This window comes from Nuphar pumila, chromosome 4, assembly GCF_984573655.1.
Source record: "Nuphar pumila chromosome 4, dmNupPumi1.hap1.1, whole genome shotgun sequence".
NCBI lineage: Eukaryota > Viridiplantae > Streptophyta > Magnoliopsida > Nymphaeales > Nymphaeaceae > Nuphar > Nuphar pumila.
Window position 1 is genome coordinate 50,554,258 of NC_143252.1, and position 9,305 is coordinate 50,563,562.

Below are 9,305 nucleotides of genomic sequence, written 5' to 3' on the forward strand. Positions count from 1 at the left end.
ATGATAAAAAGGGGTTTTCGGTTTATGTAAAAAGGGTTTTTGATTTATGCTAAAGGGTTTTGGATTGTTGTTCAGTAAGGATAGGCATACTGCGAGGGCTGTCGGAAACCCCCAATCGCTCAATTTGGGGATTCCGACTGCCGAGAATCAATTGAAAAAAGGAGGTTTTGATTATGGATTACAAGAGATTTCTTTCTATTTCTGCCAATGGGTTTCGAGTTCGGTTGTCGTGAACTCCAAACAGAAACAAAAAAAAAAGGATTTTATTATAACTGTTTGATGTACCATTTGAGATCTGTTGTATCTTCCATCTTATTTTACTCTATGATGATGTTAGATAATGGTTGATATAATAAATTATTTTTTCTGTGCGACTCAATGAATTGTTCTTCATAATTTGTGAGTTTCTATATTAATATTCCTAGCATATGGGGATTCAATTGATTAACGAGAAAAAAAATTTCAATCTGCCATAACATCGGTTGTTAGATTATACATACAGTCCAACTAGTTCATACGTGTATGTATAACAGGCAGTTGAGAAAGTGGTTTAGGCATCACGGGTGTTTATGAAAGTTAAAAAAAAAAATGGTGTTGCAATCTTGTTGAAATAGAGTTTTGTTTGTTACGTTCTTGCTTAGATAATTTGTAATGTGTATGTTAATCTTCTGTTACTTAATATAAATTGCTTGTACTAAAAAAAATTCCTTTCATAGATTATGGCTTAATCTAATTTGTTTTTCCCTGCATAAAGTAATATTTGTTTCAAGTCTATCTCTCGTGTCAGCTGAAGGTAAAGTGTGGTACAAGGTTTGATAAACTTTGTCCTTGTTAAAGAATCGTTGGTTCTGAAAGTTTGATGCTCTAGTAGTATGGGTTAATACTCACATGTTAAACCTTGTTCCATGTGTAAGTTACCTCAAATTTCGAAATGCTAATACTCAGACTATACCATGCCCTAAGTAGTTCTGAAATTGCAATACTTAGGATATACTTGTGCAAATTGGTCTCTATGTCTAAATTACTGTAAGTTCTGAAATGGGAATGGTAGTTGTTCATAAACATGCATCCCATCCATAAAACTTGTGCAGTAGTACACTTGCAATTTAATTCAATAATAGTTATGTATTCAGCAATGGGACAGTATATACCAGTATGCTTGAAACTTCTTCTTTTTCTAGATAGGTATCCCAGTAAGGGAATCTGGATATAGCAACATTTTTGAAATTGCTCAGAGTTAGGTATTCTAGCAATGAACTGACATACGAGTAATGTTAAAGTCTCACTGATTTAATATAATGTGGTACCCTAAAGGGGAAAATTATTAAGTTGGTTATTGTTGGGACATCTTGCTTAATGGGCAGTATTGGGTTGAGTACCTGATACAAGTACTTGGGCTAATAAAAATACACGAGTAAGGAAATTAAAAGTTAATTTTTGTTGGCTCGACTGGTTTAAAGGTATCGGGGCTTGTGTGCGTAACAGTTTAAAGGTACCAGAGCGCTTTGAGTGGGTCTGTGAAACCAAATAGAGAGAAGTTTAGATTGTATACCTTTGTAATATAATAAAGGTTGGGGATCTACTACTATGGTGGCAGGAAATAAAATTTGGAAAAATGCCCCAGTACTTCGAGAAATTTAAATAAATGCAAAGATCAACCCACTCAGATTTGGGCTTACCTTAGAGAGAGTAGGTGGTACAAAACTTCGGGGATGTGTTATTGCTTCGAGCGACAATGGCTCGTTGGTCCCCAGTTCTCAGAGTTAGGGGACCCGAACTACCAAATTGTGTCCTAGGTGGTAGCTCCAAGTTCTTCTGCAGAAGTTAGGGATGCATCATGTTTTGGTTTTGGGCCTTTGGGAGGTTCTCTCAATCACTGGCCGCTCTCTTAGGATTTACAGTTTCAGTTAGAATGTTTGGGTTAATAAAACACTAATGAATAATGAACCCCAAAATGTTCTCTTCTGAAATGGTTGTCTTGGCCCGCATGTACCGGCGGGATAATTAAAGATAAACATTAAAATTAGATCATCTTAGGAATCACTTTTGAGTAAGCAATGACATACTTACACTTTTACACCAAACAGTTACGGTAGGCATGTGGTTATATACTTTTAAGCATGCAATGAAATTTATGGTTATTAGATCCTTAAATTCTGCCAATTCTTTTACCTGTTAGTTTATTTTTTTATAAATTATTGTTGTCATAGTGTAGATTCTTTACTTGTTTTTGTATATGCTGAAAATCACAAACGACACCTGCATCACATACTTGACACATGATATACCTGTAAGAAAAAATATAGTATTTCCTACTTAGACAATTGTAGTCTAATTCCAATCAATTTACCATTTTTCAAGTGAAGAATATAGTTTACAAGCGACTGCGGGATGAGGCTTCGATCGAGATTTGATTTATTGTTCCTGGGATAATTTGATTTCCTTTTGATTTATTAGTTCATGTCATTGAAACTCTTATATCGTTATTTATTCAATAATGAAATAAAATAAGTGATGTTGCTTGCTCTCTATTGTAATGTTTCAAAATGCTTAACCTTATAGTATTAATTGTTTTTGTTATTATAAAACAATTCCTCTAAAATTGGGTTAAAATTTTAGGGCATTACAGTTATGGTATCAGAGCCTGACAACAATAAATCAAAGATCATGATCGTGCCACACCATGCAAGTGCTCTGTGAGTATAGTTCTTTATTAATCATGATAATTGCATTGTTTCTCTTCTGTAAGTGTAGTTATGTATAATGATAATGGTAGGCCTATTAAAGATGCTTGATATTTTTTTTTAACAATATGTGTCGTCAAAATCTGTATTAGATGTATCATCGATCCTAGGCTAGTTCGAGCACAGGAAATGAATGAAAGGAACAAAGGGGTTTCATGATGAAAACTCTCGGTAGTCTGACTCAAACAATGGACACCCAAATGTGTAACCAGACGGAGCTATCCGCGGCCATAAGTGGAAGTCATAATGTTGGCACAGTCACCTATGAGAAGTTTCTGAAGTTGAATTTGCCAACTTTTTCAGGAAAGGGTGACTCTGAGCTAGCCGAGAGCTGGATTGCAGAGATGGAGTAAGCTTTTCGGGTTCTGCCTGTTCCCAATGATAAGCAAATAGACTTCGGTACCTACCGCTTGACAGAAGATGCATAGAAGTGGTGGGACACAGCCCGAACTATTCACTTTGCCGGGATGGATCATATTCCATGGAAAGTTTTCAAGGAGGCATTTTTAAAGACATATTTTTTCCAGCATACTCGTGATCAGAAATAACAGGAGTTCCTTGAGCTTAATCAGGAGAATATGAATCTGGTATAGTACACTACCAAATTTCGGACCTTAGAGCGTTATTGCCCGAACTTGTTCGCCAATGATAAGGCCAGGCAAACCAAGTATGTTTGGGGACTCAAGGATGAATTACGATCTTGAATGATGACCAATCTGCCATCCACCCTCGCACGAGCCATTGAAATGGCTACTATGCTGAACAAAGATTGGGAGCAGTCAAGGGTCAAAATGGCACATCATGGAAGTGGGGAGTCAGCCCGCAGCAGCACTAGGGTGGCAAGAAGCACCAACCACCTCACAAGAAATAGAGGTACAATGGTGGTGCTCGTCCTCCGCAACATCAGGGACAAAACCGTGTTTGCTCAAAGTGCAACTAGTTTCATAACGGGCAACCTTGCACCAGGGACACCGGTGCATGTCTCTATTGTGGCAAGATGGGTCATTATGTTCGTCAGTGTCATAAGAAGACGACAGATATGCAGAGGCAGAACACCAGAGGAGGGTATCAACAACAGCAACAGCAGACACCGCAACAGAACGCACAAAAGAGGGTGTCAGAACGAGTATATGTGACTACTGCGGAGGAACTGGAAAAAGGAAACTCGGTGCAAGGTACAATACTTGTCGACGGTCATGCTGCACTTGTTCTTTTTTATTGTGGTGCTGCATATTCATTTATATCCATAGAGTTTGCTAAACTTTTAGGTGCACATACTGAATCCCTGAAACATGTATTAGACGTGTACAATCCTATAGGATATAATTCAATATGTGTAAACTACATCCCTTATGTAACAATTGTGTTGGAAGGGCAAAACTTACTTGTTGACCTAATCTTACTCGATATGAATGAATATGACATCATATTGGAGATGGGTTGGTTATATGAACATTATGTCAATGTTCTCTGCCACCAAGGAAAAGTGGTCTTGTCCCGACTAGGATTGCCAAAGGTTGAGTTTAGGCTCTTCAGACCTACGGCAAAAGCCCGAATTATATTGGTACTAAAGGTTCAAAAGTATATGCGGCAAGGGTGCGGAGCATTCCTAGTGAATGTATTTTCCTTTGAGCCGAAGGTCACACCACTGAAAGAACTTGAAGTGGTTCATGAATTTCTGAAAGTATTTCCGGATGAGTTACCTGGACTACCTCCATAGTGGGAGGTGGATTTTCATATTGAGTTAGTGTCTGGGATGACACCGTTTTTTAAAGCACCATATCGTATGGCCCCAGTAGAGTTGGCGGAACTAAAAAAACAACTTCAAGAGTTGATGAAGCAAGGCTTCATTAGACCTAGCGTATCACCATGGGGAGCACCAATTCTCTTCGTGAAGAAGAAAGATGGGTCTATGAGGTTGTGCATAGACTATCAGATGCTGAATCAGGTGACCATCAAGAATAAATACCCCCTACCTCGCATCGAAGGCTTGTTCCATCAGCTGCAAAAGGCTAAGGTGTTTTCAAAAATCGATCTCAGATCTGGATATCACCAACTCCGGATCAAGGACAACGATATTCTCAAGACATCCTTCAGAACAAGGTACAGTCACTACGAGTTTGTGGTTATGCCATTCAGACTGACAAATGCACTCACCGCATTCATGGATTTGATGAATCGGGTATGCAAAGCGTACTTGGATACTTTCGTGATCGTCTTCATTGACGATATACTTATATACTCTAAAAGCATAGAGCAACATGGGGATCATTTGAGGATTATATTGGAGACTCTCAAGGAACACCAATTGTTCACAAAATTTTCCAAGTGTGAATTCTGGCTTGAGAAGGTCATGTTATTAGGCCATGTCATATCGCGAGATGGAGTATCGGTGTACCCGGCTAAGGTTGAAGTTGTATTAAATCGGGGTTAACTGAAGAATATCGATGATATCAAGAGTTTTCTCAGGTTAGCAGGCTATTATAGAAGATTCATTCAAGACTTTTCACGGATTGCCATGCTCATGACCAAGCACATGAGGAAAGGAATTAAGTTCAAATGGGCGGATAAATGCGAGGAGAGTTTTCAAATATTAAAGAAGAATCTTACCACCACCCCAGTATTGGCCTTACCATCAGGTCATGGTGGTTTTGTGGTATATTCAGACGCATCAGGTACAGGATTGGGAGGTGTCTTAATGTAGAATGACAAAGTGATAGTGTATGCCTCTCGCCAACTAAAGATTCATGAGCAAAACTATCCAACTCATGATCTTGAATTGGTAGTCGTAGTGTTCGCTTTGAATATATGACGACTTTACCTGTATGAGAAACAGTTTGAGGTGTTTACTGATCATAAAAGTCTCAAATACCTGTTCTCTTAGAAGGAGTTGAATATGCGACAACGACGCTGGTTGGAGTTTATAAAGGATTATGACTTTACCGTTTCCTATCACCCAGGAAAGGCAAATGTTGTAGCTGATTCTCTCAATCGCAAAGCCGGCTACGATATGTCCAATATAGTGACAAAAGAATAGAAGTTGGTGGAAGAATTTATTAACTAGAAGTCGTTCGCAGATGACAAAGGAAGTATCAAACTATCTAACTTATCTGCCCATCCGGAGATCCTTACAAAGATTATTGAGGGTCAGAAGGAGGATCCTCAGATTGAGAAGCTCAAGTCACTAGCTCAGCAAGAAAATTCACACTTCTCACTCAAGGAAGATGGCAGTATCTAGATGCAGAAACAACTTTGGGTCCCTAGTGATCCTAAGTTGAAAGAAGAACTATTAGGTGAAGCACATAGGTTCAAGTACACCATACACTCGGGGCGTACAAAAATGTTTAAAGATTTATAATGAGGGTATTGGTGGAATGGAATGAAGCGTGAGGTCGCAAATTATGTCTCTAAATGTCTGACTTGTCAGCAAGTCAAGATCAAACATCAGAAGCCTGGCAGAATGATACAGCGAATGGATATTCCACAGTGAAAATGGAAAAAAATCACCATAGACTTTGTGGTGGGTTTGCCCAAAACACGGAAACAGCATGACGCTATATGGGTAATAGTGGACCGACTCACCAAATCAACTCACTTTCTACCCATACGGATAAATCAATCTCTCGAGAACTTAGCAGATTTATACATGAAAGAGATTGTTAGACTGTATGAAGTACCAGTCTCTATCATATCAGATCGAGATCCTAGGTTTACTTCTCGATTTTTGGGTCAGTTGCAATAGGCCATGGGGTACAAAGCTGAAGTTGAGTACTGCTTTTTATCCCCAGACTGATGGATAATTAGAGAGGACTATCCAGACACTTGAAGATATGTTGCGAGCATGTATATTGGATTGGAAAGGTGAATGGGATAAGCACATGGTCTTAGTAGAGTCTACCTACAATAATAGTTACCATGCGAGCATCGGCATGGCTCCTTTCGAAGCTCTGTCCGGACGACCTTGCAGATCGCCTGTGTATTGGGACGCGGTTGGTGAATGCGCGATGAAATCACCAATCGTGTTACAACATTATACCTAGCAGATTAAAATGATAAGGGATAGACTGCTATCAGCCCAGAGTCGGCAAAAGAGTTATGCAGATCAAAGGCACAAAGAGCTCACTTTTGAAGTGGGGGATCAGATTTTCGTGAAGATATTACCCACCAAGATATCACCCACCAAAAGTGTGTTTCATTTTGGTAAGAAAGGAAAATTGAGCCTCAGATATGTCGGACCTTTTGAGATTTTGGAGCGGATTAAAGAAATGGCCTATCGTATAAATCTACCTCCTCAGTATGCTCAGATTCATAATGTATTCCATGTATCTATGCTAAGGAAGTATCTTCAAGATCTGTCACATGTCATCTAGTATGAGGACGTGGATATAAGGGAAGACCTAACAATGGAAGAAAAACCAGTGAAAATATTAGAACGAAGTGAGCGAGTCTTGAGATCAAAGACCATTCCTCTCCTCAAGGTGAGATGGCAACACCATGGCACTGATGAAAGCACTTGGAAAACTGAGGCCAATATGCGGGAGAAGTACCCCAATCTTTTTGAGTAAGCACTTACATGTAAATTTTGAGGATAAAATTTCTTTTAGGGGGAAAGGATGTAATAACCTAATTTTTCTCATTAATTATTTGAAAACTATTTAAAATAATGCATAATTTATTGAATTGGCCTTGGGATTCGTATTTTGGATCTAGGATCCATAACGGATCTATACATTTATATATATAACATGTTAATACGTGGACCCGCAGTGGATCCATTTGAATCCAACCTGCGGATCCATACCGACAATGGGGTGTCGCGGATCTAGACCGCGTCTGGATCCCAGGTCTCGAACCTGGGCCACACCCCGTGAAATGAAAAAAAAAAGGTTGTAAGTATAGGGGCATACGAAGGCCCAATAGAACCTATTAGGGTTCTTAATGCAATCGAAAGGGGAAGGGGAGGTGCGTAGCCGTCGAGGTGAGGGTAACGACCTCCTTCCTTTTCGAGAGGCCACCCTCCTACTAATGGGGTCCCAAACCCCTCTTCCTCCCACTCTCCTCTTCTCTCTCTATGTGTCTTCTCCCCTCTCTCTACGTCCGTTGGCATCCGCCTAAGCGACCCCTGACTCCTCTCTTCTCTCTGTTCCTCTCGACTCGAGCTTGGCAGCGAAGCAATCGACGTTGGTCGGCCCTCCTCTCACGACAGCAAACTTCGATCGCCAGAAAAGCACTAGGAGAGGTAGGAATATTTTGTGTTCTTCTTGTTGGGTACGTCATGGGTTGAGCCTATGGTGTGGGTTGTCCGAAAACCCCAAATCAATTGATTTGGGGATTTCGGCTACTATAAAATGAAACCCAAATCAAGCAAGAAATGAGGGATATGGGTTGCCATGAATCCTTAATCGAGAAAAAAATTAGGGATTCAGGTTGCCGTGAATCCCAGGTAAAAAAAAGGGTTTCGATTTATGCTAAGGGGGGGGGGGGGGGGGGTCGAATGATAAAAAGGGGTTTTCGGTTTATGCAAAAAGGGTTTTTGATTTATGCTTAAGGGTTTTGGATTGTTGTTCAGTAAGGATAGGCATACCACGAGGGTTGTCAGAAACCCCAAATCGCTTGATTTGGGGATTTTGACTGCCAAGAACCAATTGAAAAAAGGGAGTTTTGATTATGGATTACATGAGATTTCTTTCTATTTTTGCAAATGGGTTTCTAGTTCGGCTGTCGTGAACTAAAAAAAAAAGGATTTTATTATAACTGTTTGATGTACCATTTGAGATTTGTTGTATCTTCCATCTTATTTTACTCTGTGATGATGTTAGATAACGATTGATACAATAAGTTAAATTTTTTTGTGCGACTGAATGAATTGTTCTTCATAATGTGTGAGTTTCTATATTAATATTCCTAGCATATGGGGATTCAATTGATTAACGTGAAAAAAATTTCAATCTGCCAAAACATCGGTTGTTAGATTATACATACAGTCCAACTAGTTCATACGTGTACGTATAACAGGCAATTGAGAAAGAGGTTTACGCATCACGGGTGTTTATCAAAGTTATAAAAAAAATGGTGTTATAATCTTGTTGAAATAGAGTTTTGCATGTTACATTCTTGCTTAGATAATTTGTAACGTGTATGCTAATCTTTTGTTACTTAATATAAATTGCCTGTACTGAAATTTTTTCCCTTCACAGATTATGGCTTAATCTAATTAGTTTTTCCCTGCATAAAGTAATATTTGTTTCAAGTCTATCTCTTGTGTCGGTTGAAGGTAAACTGTGGTACAGGGTTTGATAAACTTTGTGCTTGTTAAAGAATCGTTGGTTCTGAAAGTTTGATGATCCAGTAGCATGGGTTAATACTCACATGTTAAACCTTATTCCATGTGTAAGTTACCTCAAATTCCGAAATGCTAATACTCAGACTATACCATGCCCTAAGTAGTTCTGAAATTGCAATACTCACGCTATACATGTGCAAATTGGTCTCTATGTTTGAATTACTGTAAGTTCTGAAATGGGAATGGTAGTGGTTTATAGACATGCATCCCAGCCATAA